Below are 23,771 nucleotides of genomic sequence, written 5' to 3'. Positions count from 1 at the left end.
CTTACATCTTCTGGTTACAACAGGCTATTTTAAGATGATAAAAACTTAACTCTGATCACATACAAGAACTATACATTTATTCTACTTCTACATTTTATGTTTTTTTTTTAACTAGGCAAAGAACTTTATTAACCTTTGTTTCAAACTTTATTCCCAGGCTTCTTCAGCTTAATTAGCTTCAAAGAATAAATTGTGTATAAGCAAAAATTGAAAAATGTCCAAGGGGCTTTGGCTTAAAAATATTAGAGATCTAGATTTTTATCAGGTTCATAAACAAAACAATTTTAAAAAGTAGTCATAATATAAAATAGCAGCTCCCAGTAATTTCTTTAACTTTGTCCTCTTCAGAAGTTAATCAGTTTAGTTTCCCTCATTCTTATATGCCTCATCAAAATTCTCCACAAGGGCCATCTGGGCCCAGTGTGGCTGCTGAGGCTCCAGAATGGTGATGCAACTGGCAGGGTGGATTTGGGGCGCTATTGCGCTGCGGCTGCTGCTGTCTGCCCATGCGGTGTCAGCGTTGGAGCTCCTCAGCGTGGGACTGACCATTGGGGCCGTGTTGGCCTTCACGGGCTACCTCTCCTACAAGGACCTGTACTGCTGCTTCGCCAAGTGCTGCAGCTACAAGGAGCCGCTCATTGCCGCGACCCTCAAGTTGAATTTGGAACAGAAGCTGTTTGGACAGCATCTGGCCACGGAAGTGGTTCTCAAGGCACTGACAGGCTTCAAGAAAGCAGAAATCCCAAGAAATCACTGACCCTGTCCTTGCACGACCAGGCTGGCACAGGCAAGAATTTTGTCAGTTAAATTGTGGCTGAAAATCTTCACCCAAAAGGCCTGAAGAGCAACTTTGTCCACCTGTTTATATCAACTCTGCACTTCTCTCATGAGCAGAAGATTAAACTGTACCAGTAGCAGCTACAGAAGTGGATTCATGGAAATGTGAGCGCCTGCGCCAGCTTGGTTTTCATATTTGAGAAGATGCATAAGTTGTATACTGGGATCATTGATGCCATCAAGCCCTTCCTAGACTACTATGAGCAGGTGGATGGGGTATTCTACTGCAAAGCCATCTTCATCTTTATCAGCAATGCAGGTGGGGACCTCATAACTAAGATGGCTCTGAACTTCTGGAGGGCAGGAAGAAAGAAGGAAGACATCCAGCTGAAGGACCTGGAACCTGTGCTGTCTGTCAGAGTCTTCAACAATAAACACAGTGGCCTGTGGCGCAGTGGGCTAATAGACAGAAACCTTATCAACTACTTCATCCCTTTCCTGCCCTTGGAGTACAGACACATGAAGATGTGTGTGAGGGCAGAGATGTGGTCCTGTGGTGCTGCTGTAGATGAAGACATATTCACCAGGGTGGCAGAGGAAATGACGTTTTTCCCCAAAGATGAGAAAATCTATTCAGACAAGGGCTGCAAGACCATGCAGTCCCGGCTCGATTTCCACTGAGCACTTACCCACGCCTGGACCTTGCCCTTCAGATACACTTTAAAGACCTCTTCAGGGTTCTGCACATTTGCACCTGTGAACTTGGGATCTAGAAGTTTCTAAGAGTTGACTGTTGAAAAGACACTAATCTGTCCTGTGTGCAGCATGATGGCAGTTCAACTATTCCCTGCAGCTGAATGTGAGCTTTTAGAATCCTTCACATGCACAGTTACTAACCTTCATGGAAGTGCCTGCAGACAGCTGCGCATGAGGTGGAGGGTCATTGGCGACCCATGGTCCAGCCTCCCAAACCAGTGCTGTGACCAAGGGCCCCAGGGACCCTGCTACATTTGGGAGCATCAGGTTTTCACATGCCAAAGTCATCTTGATCTGCTTTTTCTTTGCACAGGGAGCATTCACTGGCTGGTAGTATTTTTAGTTAACGTCGGTGGCACCTGCAGGTGCAGATGGTGTCGGCGAGGAGGATGTGGCCCTGAAGACTGGCTACTCTTGTCCTGGGCTGAACTGTCATCATAAGGGTGGAGGTGCACTGAGGCCCTGTAAGCAGACCAGGACCTAGGGTCCCTCAGCTCTGGCCCTGGCCGTGGAATTCCCACCGTCTGCTTGCTGAGCCTGCCAGCTCCTTGTACCATGTCCTCCAGACACGCCACGACCAGGTTCCCCCAGCCCCATCATGTTACATTTGCCTGCTACACTTCACATGTGAGTAATGTGCAGCTTGGCAGGTTAGGCAGGTTCTCTGGGCTGTGCGGGTGCACAGAGCATGATTACGGAGGAAGCAAAATGCTTAAGCACCTTCTTAAAGATAGGTGTATTTTGCCGGGTGTGGTGGTGCATGCCTATAATCCCAGCAGCTTGGGAGGCTGAGGCAAGAGGATCACGAGTTCAAAGTCAGACTTGGCAATGGCGCGCTAAGCAACTCAGTGAGACTCTGACTCTAAATAAAACACAAAATTGGGCTGGGGATGTGGCTCAGTGGCCAAGTACCCCTGAGTTCAATCCCTGTACCCACCCAAGTAAAAAGATAGGTGTATTTTTATAATGTTTTTACTTCTGAATCTTAGATGATAAAGTACAGGATATTGCATATTTTAAAACCTGGCAACAACATAAAATGGAATAATTGCTTATTCTCTTCTCAGGCACTTTTAAGTAGTATGTGTTTTTTATTTTTATTTTTTATGCTAGGGAAGTAGTATGAGTTTTTATTGTTAAGTTCAAGGTACTATATGGTCACAATTGAAGATCAAAGAAGGTCATCTGAGTGGTGGCTGGTCTGGGTGTCATCTGATGCTGACCCCTGTATGGCAGTACCAGGCTGGATGGCCCTGATCACTGGGAAATAAGAGTCAGATTCCAGCCAGCAGGATCCTTCTGCCTGACCCACAGTTGTGATATAACTGTAGACACGTAATTGAAACACTGGGTAACATTTTTATATGTATGAAATGTGCATGAATGAAGATTTTGCAACATGGAAATTCCTTCTTGGGTATCACATTTAGTCTTTAAAAAACACCACAGTGGGAGCTGGGGTCGTGGCTCAGCAGTAGAGTGTAGAGCGCCCTCGCCTAGCACGTGGGAGGTGCTGGGTTCAATCCTCAGTACCACATAAGAAAGAGATAAAATGAGAACTAAAAAAGTATCTTAAAAAACCCCCAAACACCATGGTGGGCTGGGGATGTGGCTTGGGTAGAGTGCTGGCTTCACATGCATGAGGCCCTGAGTTCCCCACCCAGCACCATCCAATAAATAAATGAAGATGCCTAGGTGAGGCTCCTAAGTTTCAGGATGTGTTCTCACATTGGAGATAAGTTACCTTTCTTTTATAATCTTTTGGGCCTGTGGTCAGGAGGAGACAAGGTTTCCTGTTTACAGTGATGCAATAAACTCACACGTGGGCCACCTTTGGACTGTGGTTGCTGATTTGGAAAAACCCAGCCTCTCATGAGATATGGACAAGAACTTGAATTGACCTAGAGAATAGAAAATAATAAAACCTAAATACTAAAAAAAAAAAAATCTCCACAAGATCTGGAACTTCATCATCATCATCTTCTCCAGGAGCAAGTGGTGCTTTTCCATCCACAGATTGTTTGGGCAGAGCTTCAGCCAGTCTCCTTAAACTATATGTCTGCACCAACCTGGTTTAAAATGCTTGGTAGCATTTCTGTCAGTTACTGTGTCTCAGCATGACCTGTAATGGTGAAAGTATTTGCTGCCAGAGATCCCTGAACTTTAGGGTTATTAAAGTGGATCACTGTTCCTTCGTTTGTAAACATATTCACCTTTTTAATACCAGAGATATTGTTTACCCCTAACTTCTTTAAGGAGAACTCTACCAATATGCACTTGTGCCTGCAGTTTGGAGAGTTTTTCTTGGTTCATGGTTCATGATAGTTTCTTTCATCCTGCTGGAGCAGAAATGGGGCCATATGGGGAACTAGAGTTGGTGTTTAGGGGGTCTCAGGCAGACCAGCTGAGATTAGGCGCACACAAGCATTCACAAGAAGATAGCAGCTAGAGCCATTTTATATTTTTGATGCCATAATTTAGATCTTTTTTCTGTTGTGTATACCTTAAAAGTTATTGTAGGTATTGTTACTTTTAATAGGTTTTTCTTTAACCTTCAAAGTGAAGGCAAAGGTGATTTAAACCTCAGCATTGCAGTATTAGAATATTCTGAGCTTGGGCCAGGCACGGTGGCACATGCCTGTAATTCCAGCGGCTCAGGAGGCTGAGATAGGAGGATCATGAGTTCAAAGCCAGCCTCAGCAACAGTGAGGCACTAAGCAACACAGTGAGACCCTGTCTCTAAATAAAATACAAAATAGTGCTGGGGATGTGGCTTAGTGGTTGAGTGCCCCTGAGTTCAATCCCTGGTACCACCTCCGCCCCACACACGCCAAATAGAATATTCTGAGTTTGTACAGTTATTTTGACCATGAGTTCCCATTTTTTGGTGTGTGTTATTAATTAGTGTCCCTTTCTTTTAGTGTGAGAAGCTCTCTTCAGCATTTCCCATAAGACAGATCTGGAGGTTATGAACTCTGTAAGCTTGTTTTTCTTGGAAAGTCTTTATTGCTCTCATTTCTGAAGGACAGCTTTGCTGTGTAAAGTATTCTTTGTTGGAAAAGTTTTTGTTTGTTTGTTTGTTTTCCTTCAGCATTCTGGATATACCATCCCACTCTCGCCCATAAGGTTTCTGATGATAAATCTGTTTGCAGCCTCATTGAAACTCATTTATATGTTATTTGTTTCTTTTCTCTTCCTGCTTTTAGACTCCTACTTGTCTTTCTTTTTTTTTTTTTTTTTGTACTGGGATTGAACCCAGTGGTGCTTCACTACTGAGTCACATCTCCAGCCCATTTTTGTATTTTATTTAGAGACAGGGTCTCAAGGTTGTTCAGGGCCATGCTAAATTGCTGGCTTTGCACTTGTAGTCCTCCTGCCTCAGCCTCCTGAGCCATTGGGATTACAGGCCTGAACCACCATACCCAGCTTATCCTTTTCTTCTTTTTTTAAAAATAATATTTATTTATTTATTTTTAGTTATAATCGGACCCTATACATCGAACCCAGGGTCCTGGAGCATGCTAGGCGAGTGCTCTACCATTGAGCCACAATCCCAGCCCTTCTTTTTTTTTGGTAGTTTGATTTTAATATATGTTGTTTCAGTCTTGTTTGAATCAAATTTAATTGGAGACCTTTGATGATCCTGTCCCTGAATTTTTATATATTTTCCTGTATTTGGACTTTTTGCTATTATTTCTTTAAATTATCTTACTATACCTTTATCTCTCTCTTCTCCTATTTAAATCTTATAACTTGAATATTTTCTCTTTTGATGCTGCCTCATGAATCTCTTAACCTTTATTAATTCCTTTTCATTCTCTTTTCCTTCTGATTGTATACCTTTAAATAACCTGTCTTTGAATTCAGATTCTTTCTTCTGCTCAATGAATCCTGCTTTTGACATTCTGCTTTTTTACATTCATTTATTGTACTTTTCAGTTCCAGAAATTATCTTTTTAAATATAACTTATATCTTTGTTAAATCTCTCAATTTCTTCTTTTAATCATTGTTTTCCTGATATAAGTGAATTGTATCTCTGTATTTTCTTGACATTTTGTAAGCTTTTAAAAGAAATTATCTGGAATTCTTTGTCAGGCAGATCATACTTCTCTATTTCTTTAGGGTCAGTTATTAGAACTTTATGTTTTGTAGTCTTGTTTGAATTGATTTGAATTGAATTGAATTGGATACCTTTATTCTTCATATAGCTGAATATTTACATCTTTCCTTAGCTCTTTCTTTCTTCAGTGAAGTCATATTTCTCAAGTTTCTGATTTTTCTTGATCCTTGTGGCCGTGTATTGATGTTTGCACATATGAAGAAGTAGGAACTTATTCCAGTCTTTGCAAACTGGCTCTGTCTGAGAAAGTCTCTCACCGGTTCAGCTGTTCTAGAGATATGTGGCAGATTATCTTGAGAGGTTTACAGGTGAACTTGCTGTTGGAGACCTTAGGCAGTATGGTCTGGTGCTTGGATCAGAAGGTGGGTGGGCCTGAATTTTGGGGTCCATGGGGCTGGGCCTAGGGTCTGGATCCACTGGGTAGACTTGTAGATTAAGTGTAAACAGTCCATGAGAGCAGGCCTAAATCCTGTATTCATGGAGCCCAACCTAAAGTCTGGATCCATAGGCTTAATCTGGTTCTATTCTCAGTCAATACATCTATGTACTAGAGAAGGCCTTGTGCTTAGGTCCACAGGGTCAATCCTGGCACCTAATTCCATGGAAGCTGGCCTGAAATTGAGGTATGACTGGGTCTATGGGGGCTGGTCCAGCTCTAATGTCTACTGGGATGGGCTTACAATTTAGTCTGATTCAATAGGTTTATACCCTGGGTCTGCTAAAGTGTTGGGCTGCAGAGGCTAGGCTAGAGGGTGTGGCTGAAACCTGTGTCAATGGGTAGTGGCCTGGTACTTGATACCTGAAGTGCCAACTTAGCCTTGGGTCAGGCCTGAAGCCTGGGCTGTGAGAGCCAACCTGGCTCTGGGATGGTCTGAAACATGGGATGGGCCTGGATCCTGGAGCTGCAGGGGCTGGCCTCTCACAGGGCAGATCTAGCTCCTATATCCAGAGGTACTTGTTTGATGACTAGGGTAGCAATGGCCAGCCTGTTGGGGTGAGCCTATGGGTTCCTGCCCAGTGATGAATTTTATTGGGGCAGGCTTGATGTTGGGATCCAAGGCAAAGTTCAGCACTTATGTCCCTCTCCTTCCCTTTCCCTCTGTGTTGCCTAGGAAGAGTGTTGTGGGTAATGTAAATCTGTCTTTCCTATTCTCTTTAATGTGTCTTTTCTTATTTCTGTGCTATAGCCTGCTGTAATAATCTCTCACCTGGATTTTTTAGCTCTTGTGAAGATATTTTTTTATGTAGGTAGTTGTTCAAAGTGATGTTTCTGTGGGGGAAATGAGTGCTAGAAAGTTCTATTCCCCCATCTTGCCTAGCTCTCCCTACTTCTAGTTATATCGCTCAATTATTTTAGTGATTTATCAAAAATGCTTATCACACATCATATCTACTTATTTATATCTGTTCTTCAGACATACGAACACACAAAACAGACTTTCTGTAACCTTCTTGGGGTGGGGTTTTAATTCTAACTCTCTAACTTACAACAAAAATATATTCCTTTCCTGACAGTAACCATGATCTTCCTTGTAAATTCTTCTACTTATAACTTTAATACATGATGAGATAAGCTATACAAATCTAAGGTGTGACTTAATTGTGGTGATCAAACAAACTTTGTTTTATCTTAGTCCAAATAGTATATAACCCTTGCTTTTGGAAGAATGAAAAATGGCAATCTTGGACATATGCCTTGGCCTTGCTTAAAATATTATAAAAGAATGAATTGTCATTGTCACCCCAGTAGAACCCAGTACTGTAGCAGTGACACCAATCCTGGCAAATGGGGAACTAGCATTGTTACTTTAGGAAGTGTACTGTAAACTTTTTTCATGGCAGTGTTATAGATGCTATCTGAAGTGGGTATGCCAGTATCAACACTTGTTAAAATTGTGGTGACTGGTTCATTGTGTTTTCAACAGCTGCACATAAATCAACTCCTCCTCTGTAATGGAATAGCTAGTGCAGCTACCAACAAAAATGAAATGAATTGTAATTTTCTGATATCTTCAGGTAACTAAAGCAATATGTCTCTGTTAATAAACTTTTAAAAATTGCCGTGAACATTGTCATTGGCTCCTTCTGTCACTTTTATCACCATTTTTTGTTGGTCTTATGGAACATAACAGGAATTTAGTTCCAGACCAGTGATCTTTGAGTATTTACCAGCCTTAGCTAATTAAAACAACTAAAAACCTACCAATATTTATATCCTTTACAAGGTAAATTAGGAGCCTGCCATAAATGAGGACTCTACAGTATGCTAGGAGATATAATATTAGTAGGTAAGTCTCTAGTTCTGTGACATGAAAAGCAATATGCAAAACGAAGATGTATACATTCTAGTCATAATAAGGTGATAGAGACTGCAAGAACTTGGAGAATACAAATTAAGATAGAGGGTTATATCAAATTACAATAGAGAGTTATTCTTAAAATGCTTTTTTAGTCTTGCTTTGCTACTTGCATCTCATTCAAATTACACTAGCTATAGATTAGGAATTACAATTCCTTCTATAATGAGTAGCAGATTTCTTAAATGTTTGCAGATTTACAAACTTTGCAATTTCTTTCCAAAGTTGTACATTTTCTCCTTTATACCTAATTTGTAGTGCTTTTGTGTTTTAGTTTTATTTTCAACCAGGTGTGGTGGCAACACCTGTAATCCCAGAGATTTGGGAGATTAAGGCAGGAGGATCACAAGGTCAAGGTCAATCTGGGCAATTTAGCAAGACCCTGTCTCAAAATAAATTTGAAAAAGGGATGGGGATATAGCTCAGTGGTAAGCACACTTAGATTTAATTCCTCAGTACTGGACAAAAATAAATTTTTAAAAATTCTAGTTTCAGGGCTAAAGTTTAGAACCTGCTTTTCAGGTACCAAAAACATTTTCCATTCACTGACACAGTTCATCTATTCATAGCCTGTGTCATTCACTTTTATATCCCAAGAATAATAAGAGTTATATAATGAATTATTAGGGTTTTGTTTTCTTATCTCTTTAAAAAACAATTGAGGGGAGTGATAGTGGCCAGATTATATTGTTATATTGTGTGCATGTATGAATACATAACAACAAATCCATTATTATGTACAACTAACATGCATCAATAAAAATGTGGGAAAAAAACAAAGAAGACAAGGGTCCCAAATATTTTCTAGAAAATGCATAGGTCACAGCTTTTGCTAATGGATCTAATCCAATATAATTTCCATATTTGGAAAAAGTACTTTATTACTTACATACTTTATATTTTTTACTTAATTTGCTTTTTTTCCTATGTCTTTTGTTAGAGTGAGCTCTATGAGGGTTGTCTGTTTTGTTTACTTTCATATTTCCAGAACCTTGCATATAGTAATTGCTCACTGAATATATGTTAATTGAAAGGAGAGTCATCCAGAGTTCACTCCATCTATGTTAGTTCAGGTTCCTAAGGCAACTACAAGTAAGGAAGAATGAGTACAATGTATCTCATATTTTACTGTTTTACTATTTTATCAGATCCTCTGTTGATTGCTTTACTTGGATTATCTCTTTTAAGTACCATAAAAGCTATAAAGTGAGAAGCAACATACAAAATGAAGATGTATACCTTCTACAATTCATTAAGATGGTAGAGACTTCAAGTGCATATAGATAATATCACTGTTTACAGACAAATAAATTAATGTTCAGGGAGTTAATTATCTTGACCAAACCTGCACAGTCAGCAAGTGGCAGGGCAGGATTATCATGACAGTTTGACTTCAAAGTCCTAGATTTTTCCCTACAGTAGTCTAATTTTCTAGGAAGTTCAGAGAAAAATTCAATAGCTCATTCTCACCCAGGATATGAACCATCCATTTGATGAGTGCTTCCATGATATATATGCTGCCTTCCCTTTAGCCACTCAGTAGTCATCTTGGCTGTCAGATCAACTGTTGTGGTATCAAAGTGCTTGTGTTCAAGTGACCCTTATTTAACAATGGCCCCAAGTTATAAGAGTCGTGTTGTCAATTTTACTACAGTATATTGTTTTAATTAATCTTTTTTATTGTTATTGTTGCTAATTGTTACTGTGTTTTTAATTTATAAATTAAAGTGTATCATAGATATGCATATATTGGAAAAATATAGTATATATAAGGTTCAGTGGCTTCAGATAGGGATTTGGAACTTATCCCACATGAATAAGGGGGACTAGTGTATCCTTATGTTTCAGTCCCTGTACTAGGTGGTAGAACATTGAATTTGGTGTCATAAGACAAGGTTAAACACCTATTGAGTTATACGGGACAAATTCTTTAATCCTCAAGTTTATCATTTTTAAAAGACAGTGATAAAAACACCTATCCCAACTCTAAGAGTTATAAAAATTAAACATGAACTGATGAGAAATACTTTTGTAAATATGAAATAACCTTTGTAAACTGTGTTGTACTATTTAGTGTTGGTAGTTTTTATTTTGGACTTCATGTGAAGGAGTTTAGTTAATGAGGTCCTCTAAGTCTGTGGACCCCATTAGGATATTTTAGAGTAAAAATTATGATCATGAAATCTGATGGAGTGTTTTGCCCAAAGCCTCTTATTGAGTTGGTGGTAATTCTAGAAGTAGAACTCAGGCTCTGTTACATTTTAGTGTAATTTTTATCCTCACTGATTTTGGAAGACTTTTTAAAAATCCTTCTGATGCATTGTTAGTATTTTGGTATTCTGTAGCCCACTCATTGTTCTTCTTTTGCACAAGAATTTATAGAAATACTTATGCAGTTATACAGTCCTTACTCTTTTGTTTTGAATTACTTACATGCTGTTAAGTCTTTTTGAATTTGTCATGTGGAAGATCTTTTTTTGTGCAAGTCAGGTAGCAGTTCCCTATTCGGTCACACTTGGTAGTATTAACAGTGGTGGTGTTCTTTAAAAATAGAAAGGTTTAAATGAAATAAGAGCTTTCTATAGGCTGCTGGTGTGACAAGTTGCAACTTGTAAAAATTTCCTTGGTAAAGGTTAATTATCAGCCAAACTCAGTACACTGGAGTAAGAGTTTTGCTGGTTTTTTCACTGTTCCATGGTATCCTTTATTTAAATGATGATACATGCTAAGACCTGCCATGTCTGATAGAAGGAGTCACCTGCCAATGTGTCTGTGTGAACCCTACCAGTTGAGCATACCACTGCAGTTGATGTATAGCAAATTATTAATTACTTGCCTCTGATAAATTATCCCCAGTAAAGACTTGGGATAAACATATCTGATTTGGTTTCCTTCTCATGCTTTTCAGGTACAAGCAGGAATAATTATTGTCATCACAGAATAAAACTTTTCTTTCAGGTTTTGCCATTGATGTTGCTCGCCATATAAAGGAAATACAATTCTATTTGCTCTATGTTAGTTTCATGTCTCTAAGGAAGTAAAAATAAGGAGTGATTGAAAGAGAATGAGTTGATACCAGGGAGAGGTGATCAGACATGTATTATTGAGTGTCTGGAGTTCACAATATATATCAGGTTTGTGGGTCATCTAAACCCTTGGAGTTCTTTATTCTCCATTCTTATGTCTGACTTTTGGTAACTTTACTGCTCATTAATTCTTTTACTAGAGGGTAGGCAAGAAAGGACTAGAAAAATGACCCTTTACCAGCCAATTTTGCTAACCTATTTGTGCTCTGGTGGGGAAGGAGAGAGAAACTGTGACCCAAAATAAGAAGTTTATATTAATTTCATTTTCCTTCAAAATTTCTATCCCCACTGGGTACAGTGGCACATCTCTGTAATCCCAGTGGCTCAGGAAGCTGAGGCAGAAAGATTGCAAATTCAAGTACAGCCTCAGCAACTTAGTGAAGCCCTTTATCAAAAACGTTTTGAACTACCTTAGAAGATGGAAAGATCTCACTTGTTCTTAGATAGCAGAATTAATATTGTCAAAATGACCATACTATCAAAAGCACTATACAGATTTAATGCAATTTCATTTAAAATCCCAATGACATGCCTCATAGAAATAGAAAAAGCAGTCATGAAATTCATCTGGAAAAATAAGAGACCCAGAATAACTAAAACAATCCTTAGCAAGAAGAGTGAATTAGGTGGCATCATTATACCATACCTTAAACTTTACTACACATCAATAGTAACAAAAACAGCATGGTATTGGCACCAGAATAGAATTGTTGACCAATGGTACAGAATAGAGGACACAGAGACCAACCCACATAATTACAGTTATCTTATATTAGACAAAGGTGCCCAAAGTGTACATTGGAGAAAACATAGCTTCTTTAACAAATGGTGCTGGGAAAACTGGAATTTCATATGCAACAAAGTAAATTTAAACCCCTCTCACCATGCACAAAACTCAACTCAAAGTGGATCAAGGACCTAGAAATTAAACCAGAGACCCTGCATCTAATAGAAGACAAAGTAGGACTCAAAATCTCTATCATGTCTGATTAGGTCCCGCCTTCCTTAATAAGACTCCTATAGCACAAGAATTAAAATCAAGAATCAATAAATGGGATGGCTTCTAACTAAAAAGCTTCTTCTCAGCAAAAGAAATAATCAGCAAGGTGAATAGAGAGCCTACATCTTGGGAGCAAATTTTTACCACATGCACATCAGATAGAGCACTAATTTCTAGGATATATAAAGAACTCAAAAAGCTAAGCACCAAAAAAAAAAAAAAAAAAAAAAAGAACCAAATAACCAAATCAATAAATGGGCCAAGGACCTGAACAGACACTTCTCAGAAGATGATATGCAACCAATCAACAAATATATGAAAAAAAGTTCAACATCTCTAGCAATTAGAGAAATGCAAATCAAAACTACTCTAAGATTTTGTCACGCTCTAGTCAGAATGGCAGCTATTAAGAATACAAACAACAATAAGTGTTGGCAAGGATGTAGGGAAAAGGGCACGCTCTTACATTGCTGGTGGGACTGCAAATTGATGCAACCAATATGGAAAGTAGTATGGAGAGTCCTTGGAAAACTGGGAATGGACCCATGATTTGACCCAGATATCTCCTTGGTTTATACCCAAAGGACTTAAAAACAGCATAGTACAGGGACATAGCCACATCAGTGTTTAAAGCAGCACAATTCACAATAGTTAAACTGTGGAACTAACCTAGATGCCCTTCAATGATGAATGGATAAAGAAAATGTGGTATATATACACAGTGGAATATTACTTAGCATTAAAAGAGAATAAAACATGGCATTTGCAGGTAAATGGATGGAGATGGAGAATATCATGCTAAGTGAAGTAAGCGAATACCAAAAACCCAAATGCCAAAGTCTTCCCTGATATAAGGATGCTGATTCATAGTGAGGATCGGCGGTGGGGGGGGGGAGAGGTACATGGGAGGAATGGATGAACTCTAAATAGGGCACAGGGGAGGGAGGGGAAGAGAGGGGGTATGGGGTAGGAAAGACGGTGGAATGAGACAGACATCATTACCCTAAGTACATGTATGAAAACACGAATGGTGTGACTTCTTTTTGTCACAGAGACATGAAAAATTGTGCTCTATTTGTGTAATATGAATGGTGTTGCATTCTGCTGTCATATATAACTAATTAGAATAAATAAAATTTAAAAATAAGTTGAATTAACTGTATAGCTTTTAAGGGGGAAAAATGGAGAATAAAGGAGGAAATCAGTTCCTTGAAGAATGTGGTGAAATTTCTGTTTCTCAGGCCTTTTAATAACAATATTTTCAAGAAAATATATCAAGCCAGTTTTCATCAGTCTCTAGGGAAGGGTGGATTAAAATACTTAATCTGGCATTTTCTTCTTTTAATTTGTTATTTTTAGATATACATGACAGTAGAGTGTATTTTGACACATTATACATACATGGAGTATAATTTATTCTAATTAGGGTCCCATTCTTCTGGTTGTAAATGATTTGGAGTTTCACTGGTCATGTATTCATATATGAACATAGGAAAGTTAAGTCTGATTCATTCCACTGTCTTTCCTATTCCCATTCCTCCTCCCTTCCCCTTCATTTCTCTTTGTCTAATCCATTGAACTTCTATTATCCACCCCCATTGTGTGTTAGCATCTGCATATCAGTGAGAACATTTAGCCTTTGGCTTTTGGGGATTGGCTTACTTCACTTAGCATGATAGTCTCCAATTCTATCTATTTATCGGCAAATACCATAATTTTATTATTCTTTATAGCTGAGTAATATTACATTATGTATATATACCACATTTTCTTTATCCATGCATGTGTTTAAGGGCAATAACATGCTGCAGATTATTTTTTGGGGGGTCAACACTTTTTGTTTTTCTGAATTACCTTTAATAAGTTTGTTATTCATTGACATTCTCATGTGGCCTCTCACATGTTTATCCCAAGTTCTATCTGTAATTTCTTTTGTTAGAATAACATGGTTGTGTTCCATTTAGTCCATTTTCTTGCTCCCAAACTATGATTTCAGGTTTGTGGTTAAGCCATGTATGTCATTTTCTGGGATATTTATGAAGTACAGAACTAATTATGTTATAATACATGTTTTTGAAAAGTAAAAGGTTTCACTATAGGTAAGTTGACTTAGGTCACAAAACACTATCCTTTGAGGTGGTCCAGGAAACAGTAAAGATGACATTTATCTTAATAAAATGTATATGTGTGATATAGCTTATAGTTTACTAATAGTAAGAAAGAAAGATTTCAGAGTCAGAGAAGACTCAGAGCCCAGGTAATTTTCAAGAAGAAAAGGATTAGGAAGACAAAGATATATAATTATGTTTAATAAAACATTTTAAAACATTTTGGGATGTCTGTTTTATAGAATTAAATGATAAATTATAATAAAAGTTAGAAGACTTATTTAAAATAAATTTTTGACTCTTTACAATATTATATAGGACCCAGCAAATAAACATTTTGTCCCAAATATGCATGATGGGCTTATTTTCATATTTTTGAGGGAGTCTAGATACCACATAAATACCCCATATGTGACATATATCATGCCTTAATCATTTGTGAATAAAAATATATATTAGCATGACTGACTCCATTCTTCAAAACTGAAAAGAATTCCAATACAGCAAAATATCTGTACTATTGTTTTTGTTTGTTTAAATTCTACCTTATTGGACTTAATTGATGTATAGTCTGGAAGGATTGTAATCCAGGCTGTCTCTTGAAAGACGTCTTTTATTCCTAAATGTATGCTTACCATGATGGTTTCCTTGCTTCTTGTTTCTAAGAAATCATTTCTAAGTAATTAACTAGGCAATAGTACAAACTGAGGCAATAAATTAATTCTTTATGATTCCTGATAATTCCTAAAAATGCAACTCTTCTGTTGACTAAGAGTCCTAATGGAATGGCCCTGTTTCTGGATCTGTAATTGGAAGACCAAATTTTGCCACTGATTTGTTGTGGAACTTTTAAAAAGTCACTTTAGCTAATCTGACCTTTAGAATTCTATATTTTAAGTGTATAATCATGCCTTCACTGGTCACCTCACAAGGTAGCTATGAGGTGGGTGTAAAGAAGAGTCAAAAAGATAATGGCAATCTCTAAATCTCTAGATAATAGCAATCTCTATAAGTTATTGTTGTTGTTAAATAGAAACAAGCATCTATTGAGTGTTCCTGCTTTTGCAGCTGCTTCATATGTATCTCTATCTTGTCTGTAGGGCCCAACTTCTTACGGAATCAGACAAGACAATACATTTGGTAATACAGTTCACCTCTATGCTGAAGGGCAGAAGCAACCATTTTTTAAAAAGTAATGTAGCTTGCTAGAGGGTATCTGGGAAGCAGCAACAGATATATTGCCATTTTGAGCCAAATCATTTTGTTGACCACAGGCAGAACAGCAGCATGCTCAGATGGGAGAACTGTAGTCATTATCCAAAGGTCAGACTTGATAAGCAGACTCTGCTATTTCTTCCCCTAGCTCCCATATGTCTGGAGGGGCATGTGGGTGGCAGGGGGAGCCAGAAATCTCACTGTCAGACAAGTATCAAAGTGATTTTCTGCAAATAGAATTGGCTCTATTGTGTGCAGAATGATAGGATTCCCTGTCTTCAAGAAGTTCTTAGTCTAAGGAAATAAGGCAGCAGTGGGAGCTTCAGGCAGAATCCACATCTGTCTTGTCGTTTGCCTCAAGGTAAGCATTGCATAAATGTCATTTGAATGATAGGATGATGAGTGAATGTTGTACAGACACAGAATGAATGAACAATGACCTTTGAAAAGTACTTCCTTTGAGTTACTATTTAGAAAAGCAGAGGTGACAATTTGAAAATATTTAGCCAAGTAATTTACTTCCATTTAAATGCCTGAAATTTAATACCTGAAATTCAGATCAAGGGTGCAGAATAGATGGATTTTTTTTATTGATTTCCTTGGGAAATGAAAACAAAACTTAAAGATTCCATCATTATTATGGGAAATTCCACTCCAACTCATTACTATATTATGAAGTTATAAGTTATGTTGAATAATTGATCATATTTTAATCAGTTTGATCTATTTCCTACCAAAATATCTTGGGGGTAATGTTTACACTTTGTCTTTCATCAGTGGTGAATCATGCATTAGTAAACAGTTATCCCAATACAACCTCTCAGGTGAGGCAACATGGTACTCAAGGGAAGATTTTTAGCCAGAAGATCTGGATTCCATCTCCTCCACACATTACAACCTTGGGGAAACCACACTGAAGCTCCTCTGAGCTGCAGTTTTCTTATCTACAAACTAATAACATTAATCCCGTCCCCTACCATAGGGCTGTTGTAAAAGCACTTGGTAAGCTGTAATAGTCTGTAATAATGCCAGATATTGTTAGAGCAGGAATTAGGAATAATTTGCTAGTGCTTCAAGAGTTTAGTTTCTGACATTCTGGTATAGAAGGTGGCAGGCAATCCCTGAATGTTGGCCACTACATAAGAGCATTCAACTTAACAATATGTAAAACATGTTATGTAAAACATTCTTCAAAGTTACCTTTAGGCAAAATATATTGAGCATGGCAGTTGGGTAGAGTGTAAGGGACAGTTTTAGATTCTATTTAAATTATACTACTCATTTGAAGATTTCCCCTCCTCCCACATCACTTATATTTGTCAATGCAAATGGCATATACTATGCATTGCTCAGGTTTATAATGACTAGAATAGAGTTGTTTCACTGATAGGCCCTCATAGTGTTTGACAAGCACCAGAATTATTAGAAGCTTTGCTTTAATATAATTGTCACTCTTACTAAACTATAAAATGACCATTTCAATTTGGAGGATTATTATCCTTCTAAACACAAATCAGTTCTATCCTTTAAAATGTAACTATGTTTAAGAGCAATAGGCAAGCCACAGCCATTCTCTGCATGCTTGATGAGATTGTGAATGTGTCATCAAATGCTCAAATCAGGTTGTCATTGAAGCACAATTCTTTCTCCAAGAGGAAGACAACTATTAAGAATGAGCTTTTAAAAAAAAGACATTTTGTAGATGTATTAAAATAAGAAACATAAGCTGATTAGGCAAAGTTCCAAAGATTCATTAGTTTATTAAAGTAGATTGAAACAAATGTTTGAGAGATTTAAATAAATTAACCTTTAATGAGTACCCAGGGGCCAAGGAAAAAGAATGACAGAGGATTAGGAGTATTTTGTCTGATTGTTGCATAATGCACACTGATTAGTTTTTTTTTTCCTGAATGCTCATTGCTATATAACAATACTAATAAATAAAAAGATTAAATCTAAAATATCTCTAGATTGTAATTATTGCCTACTCTTGTGTGTACATAAATACCATGCTTGGATTTAATAGCAGTCCCTATGACTTTGGCAGAGGGAAACAGGTATTTTTGTTATTACATCACTGCGTCTTGAAATGTCTCGTATGTGAGTAAAGCTTTGGTCAATTAGGGTAATGTATTCCTACCATGATTGACATGCTTTTAACATTTCAGCATTAGACTCTTATTCTGAGTTTCACAACAATTATGCACTAAATGAAATTAATTGATAGCAAGTTACTTAGAAGATATATTGGTATTTAAACATAATTTTTTGAAAAAAAAATTCTCCACTTCTTTACAAATTCTGGTTTATAATTAGGAAAATTCTTAAGAAGGTCTTTTCTGAAGCAATATTGGAAATGCTTTTGATTTTATTTTCATGCTGCCTTAACTGTATTTCTATTAAATCATTTACTGACTGCTAAAAACGTTTTGCGTAGGTGGTACTAGGAAGGCATCCTTGCAGCGTTCCTTTCTCTCTCCTTTTCTACCCCTATTACTAAGTTTTATTTCAGGTTTCTATTGATGCCTTCCATCTGTTTCCCCACACCCCCTGCTTAAGCTCAGAGCTGGGAGATCACATGTTTTAAGCTTCATTTTTTAGATGTGGAAACCCATCAAAAATTACTCATCCAATGTTACCAAGTGAGTTGATGGAAGAGTAAAGCCTGTGTCTTTATGGTGTGTTCTTCCATTATTCTTAACTTCTTCCTTTGCACTTTTTACATTTTACCAGATCTTTTCTAAAGTTCAGTGGAGTCACTGAGGCAACAGGTAACAATAGGCAAACCACATTTCAGTGTGATTTTTATCAAATGTAGTTACAGTTTAGATTCAGTGCTTCCCAAGATTTTTCACGACTTTGAATTCAGTGAAGTAAATGACTTATTGTCTTAAGGAAGGAAGTGATTGGCCTGGTGTCCAATGGGTTGCAAGATTCAAGGTTAGTTCCCAAAGACAAGTTTGGAATATTTCTCTGGAGATGAACAAGAAAACAGACATAATATTTCTGAAGTATTTTATCTAGTTGTCCTGGGAGCAGGGAACTTACTGATGTAATTATAATTTGTCTAATTTTCTCTGAGACTTCAGTTCATTTTGCTTTTTCCAGAGAAATCCTAAAAGTATCATAAACTAGAAAAATTTAAATCTAACATATTTATGCCACACAACCAGTATAGTTCTCTGCACATTGTGGGTGGTCTGAAAATGAACTTACCTTCTAAGTGTTTTCTTGTTTTAATTGAAAAAAAAAAAAAAGAACACTTTGGGTAGTTTGTACTCCTATGCTTGGCCTTAAGTAAGAAAACCACTTACAATTGTTGTTCTCACTTCTGGATGAATGTTAGAATTTCCTGATGGCCCAACCATGACCAATCAAGTCAGAATTTCTGGGGGTGGAGCCCAGATATTGGTAGTCTTTAATAGTTCCCCAGCTGCACCGCATATGGGGTCATATAATTTCAGTGACTTGGGAAGCTTAGGCAGGAGAATTGCAAATTAAAATCCAGCCTCAGCAACTTAGTGAGGCCCTAAGCAACTTAGTGAGACCCTGTCTCTAAATAAAAAGGCTGGGAATGTAGCTGAGTGGTAAAGTGCCTTTGGGTTCAATCCCTGGTAAGGTGATTTTAATATGTAGCCAGGAATGAAACACAGTGCCTTATATTTCAATCTCCTCTATTGATTCTCCTAACAAATCTATGAGCTGAGAGATTTGGTTGAGGCAGGGAAATAGCTGGTAAAAATCAGAAGAACAGGGATGGGGCTATAGCTCAGTGGTGGAGTTCTTGCCTAACATTTATGAGACCCTAGGTTTGAGCCCCAGCACCACCAAAGAAAAAAAATAACACATAAAAATCAAAGAACAAGGGAGCTACTTTTGCCTCTTTTTACTTTGTAGAAAAACACAATTTGGGCCGCATGTGTGTCAAAGAAAACAGTTACTTTCTAGAAGCTCAAAGGAAGGATACTTAATAGAATTAGTTTCTTATACTGCAGCTATATGCTCATGAATCACATTTGCCTGGAAGGCTAGGCTGCATGGTCAGGTTTTCAGAGCCTTAGTGCATTGTGATTCCATATCCTTCTTTCCCTACCATCCCAGTTTAGTGCCCAATATTCAGGAAATTCTAAGTCTTTAAATTTACCAGTCTTAATATTTGTCCAAGCTTAATGAGTGGGACTCTCAAAAATAATAATGGAGGCTGGAGTTGTGGCTCAATGGTAGAATGCTTGCTGGCATGTGTGAGACCTTGGGTTTGATCTGCAGCACTGCATATAAATAAATAAAAGATCCATTGACAATAAAAATATTTTTTTAAAAAAATAATAATAATGGAACAACCACATGGAATATGGAAATGGTTTTGATTAAGGAGGGAAAGGAAGTGGGCATTATCTTCCAAAATAGAGTAACAAAATGCTTTTGAGAAGCATTCCAAGATCCTAGTTGGATTAAGAGGATGTTTAGGTCTTTTCTTTCCTCAAATTCCCAAGGACACTTTGGGAAAATTACAGTGCTTTTACATTCTGACCTTGCCTGGTAAACAGCTTCCTGTATGGTAATTGAAATAGGTGGGTTTTCTCTTGCTGCCTGTGAGGTCCTAGAACTCTTAGATGTTATGAATCTATGTAATGTTTAAGTCCTAACTCCCACAATGTAACATGATTCTAACTTGAATACAGTGCTATTTTGTTGCAAAGACATTCTTAAGTTGAAAATGTTCATGGACTTGAATTCGACTATGGCATTCTCTTCAACTCAGTCCATCACTTTGTAATTTCCTGGGAGTCTTGATCTGCTCTGTCTATTGTCTTAGAGCATCTTCCTGAAATGAATTTTCTTTAAAGTTAAAGATGATTAGAGTGCTTCTTCTCCAGGAGACAATTACATTGCTATATTCTTTGGCAGGGAGAAAAACAACATAGCATTAATTTTTCCAAGCTTTCTTTGAGTATAGTTAAAAGGAGAATTGTCAGCTTAATCCAACATACTATAATAACAAAAAGACAACTGTTATTAAAATGCAAGATTTTCTAATGAGACCATTTTGAGGAGTTGTTTGTGAGGGAAGAGAAGGGAGAAGGATGAAGGAATCTATTAAGTACTCCTGACCTTCAAAAACGCTTTTGTCAGTGAATGCTGTAGACAAAATAAACCAAGTCTGAGACCTATTATTAAAACGTTTTTTTCCCCCTCCTTAGCCCAATAATATGTTTTCCTGCCTCTTCAAGTATTGTGCTTTTTTTCAGGATAAATTTTTTTATCTTTTGACAGGCTTTGTTAAGAATACATAGTAAAGGTCAAGTGTAAGCCATTTGCTGGTGTTCTCTGGCAGCCTTTATGTCATGGTAAATAGAGGTTGGAAGTGGTTTACTTTTAGCGTAGCTGTATGAATATGACTCCAGTGCATTAGTCCTTTTCTCATACTGAAGCTCATAAACCTTGCAGTCTTTTCAGGACTGTGGCTTAAGAGTTTTAAAATGGATTCAATTTGGGCTCATCTCTTCCCCTCAACTCTCAGATCTAATCAGAATCTAATTCCAGCTGATTCTCTTTCATGAATATCTCTGAAATCCATTTTTCTTTCCTTCCTACTGCCATTCTTGAGTTCATGTTCCTGTCGTCTCTCTATTGTACCACTGCAGTTTTCTCCTAAACTGTCTCTGCTTCTGGTGCCTTGTCACTCATAGTACATCCTTCATCTTGTCATTGGAGTGACCTTTCTAAGGCATAGATCAGTTGTGACAACAACTTACATAGAACACACACATCCAAAAACATCCAGAACGAACTCTTAGATCTTACAATAAATGCTCTGATAAAATAGGTCCTGTGGACTCTTGTGGATAGAGCTTTGAAGTTTAGGGAAGGACATCTTCACTGAAGAGGATGTCTCTGAGCAGGGTTTTGAAAGATAAGTAAAAGATCTTCAGGTGGAGAATGATATTTCTAGTAGGGGGAATGTGTTGTACAGGAACATAGGGACATGAAAGAACAATAACATATTTAAGGAATTTTAAGAAGTTTGATATGAATTAACAAAGATTACTTGGAGTAAATGGCAGAAGGTGACATGGATATCATTATTTGGGCCAGATTATATATATATATATCAATATCAGAAAAGAAGGCATATATGTATATATATGTATGCCTTCTTTTCTGATTGTGATCTTATTTTTTTAATATTATTTGGTCCTGTTTCATTATTTTTAAAAATTTTGTTCTAATTAGTTATACATGACAGTAGAATACATTTTGACACATTGTGCACAAATGGAGCACAACTTCTCATTCCTCTGGCTGTACATGGTGCAGAGTCACACCAGTAGCGTAGTATCATCTTCTTGAAGAAAGAAACAGTTTTAGTAAGCCCTAACTAAATTCGTTAAGCCTAGCATACTGGCAGGCACACAGAATTGTGTGAATGAATTGGATGAATAAGGAGAGACTGACTACCAGTCAATATTAATTCATTGGCTCATTCATTCCAATATATATTGAATACCTGAATTAAACCCCAGCCTGGAGCAAAATTAAGATCCTACTTATTCTTTTTATATAACAGAAACAGTAAGACTTGTTTTTCAAACACAGACTAGTTGTTTTATGTAGACTTTTTCCTTTATAGTGACATTGTATTTTCAAAAAGCAGATTTTCGCTTTCTTAGTAGTTGGTTTGACTTTGGCTGTGGCAGGGTCTTCTCTAAAGGAGTTAATTACTTGTCAACACCCTATATTGGAACTCCCGAGGTGGAATTGTTATAGGGGAGGTATGGATCTATAAAGATGCATTAGTGTATTACAGGAATCTCTATTTTCTCCTGTGGGTTTAATTTCTTAGTCAACAGGAAGAGCTGTTTATCATACATTCTTGACTAATATAAATGGGGATCAAAGATTAGGAATGCAGAAAGCATAACTCCAGAGCATTAATGATACAGTATGGCAAAATTAATGGGGTCGGGGGAGGAGAGCAGATAAAAATGTTGAACATGTAAATGAAAATTTACTGTATTTATGTAGTTCTATCTTTAGGGAATGCTAAATCACAAACTCATCATTGGTTAATTAGAAGGTAATTAAAATTGTAGCACAGTGATTGGATAAATAGTTAATGAAGGCTGAATAGTTGAAGAAAGGAAATCTGGTGAAATTAGTGTGTACATTTTGGGAAAAGCAAATATACAGATGTTATTCATGCAGTTCATCAGTCTTACAGGATACCGATATCTTTCTAGCATTAATTAATAAAACTAACTCTCACAAGACCAAAAGAGTTTCAGTACTCACTGTCCCCTTCAAAGCATTTTGCAATGAAATGCAGATTTATCTGACAGCAACTTTCAATTTAGAATTTTTACACCATGTGGATTATTTTGCTGAACCTTGTTTACCACTTATTTACTCCCATCTTAAGAATCTATTAGGGGAACTTAGTGTTCTCTTTATCTTGTAACTGTTCCACTGAAAAGATCTAGCTCAGCCTGGGCTCCTGACCAGATCCGGCTGAAAGTTAGTTTTGAAAACCATTGGAGTGGTTTCTACATAGAGAAGTGTGCTTGCTTTTGATAATTGCTTAGCTTTATGAAATCAATCAGCCTGAAGGGAAGACCTCATTGCAGATCTGACAAGATAGACTCCAATTTCAATACCAGAACAACTCTCTGTCCTTAGGCTCTGAAATCTGCAAGTGTTCATTTTATTGAGACATAGACACCCATAACATAGAACCTCTGGGCACATTCTCAGGCAAGTATTAAACAGGTAACCTAATGGTCACTGTGGTAGGAACCTGCTCTTTTCCTGTCACTCAGGTGGAAAATTGGTCAACAGGAATTGCAGCATGACCTAGAGCCATCTCCAAACAGGTAGTGATGAGTCGCCATCTTTTTAAGCCCCCACCTCCAAAGGTTTGGAGAGAACAATGGTTGTTGTAACCATTCCCAGAGATAAATTACAGCAAAATAAGGATTTCTCTGCACAAGTCCCCTGAAGACTGCCAGACTTTACCCTAAGGAAAATGATAGATTGCTCCTCTACCATCTGTCATTTTGAACTGTTCTATTGAATCAACATTTTTGAACCTTGTTTTCATTGAGTAATATGATTTTGCTGTTTTTCCCAAGCCTTATAGAGGAAAAGAGTCTTGAAGCATTCTTTTTGAAGTTGGAAATATGTATTTTGCTTTCCAACTCACCGAACTCAAATACCTTAACAGATTTAATTCAGACTTTTCTCAAATAATTTACCTTTACCAAGGCTGGGAGATGTCAGCCCCACAGGAAAAACACAGGGAACATTCTGAGCATAGGAACACATGGATTTAGAGAAATGGTCCTTTTCCATCC

The 23,771-nt window shown here is 37.4% G+C and overlaps 1 protein-coding gene and 2 pseudogenes across 7 annotated transcripts in view; 2 read left to right on the top strand and 1 right to left on the bottom strand.

Annotated features, from left to right (window-relative positions):
• The window catches only part of Enox2 (ecto-NOX disulfide-thiol exchanger 2), a 316,931-nt gene that overhangs the window by 86,605 nt on the left and 206,555 nt on the right, over positions 1-23,771 (top strand). The gene's annotated exons all lie outside the window — the stretch shown is intronic.
• LOC143639085 (transcription factor BTF3-like) lies at positions 361-3,846 on the bottom strand (annotated as a pseudogene).
• Positions 449-1,458, top strand: LOC143639084 (torsin-1B pseudogene; annotated as a pseudogene).

Source organism: Callospermophilus lateralis, chromosome X (assembly GCF_048772815.1).
Source record: "Callospermophilus lateralis isolate mCalLat2 chromosome X, mCalLat2.hap1, whole genome shotgun sequence".
Classification (NCBI taxonomy): Eukaryota; Metazoa; Chordata; class Mammalia; order Rodentia; family Sciuridae; genus Callospermophilus; species Callospermophilus lateralis.
This window is presented reverse-complemented; position numbering and strand designations above follow the sequence as displayed.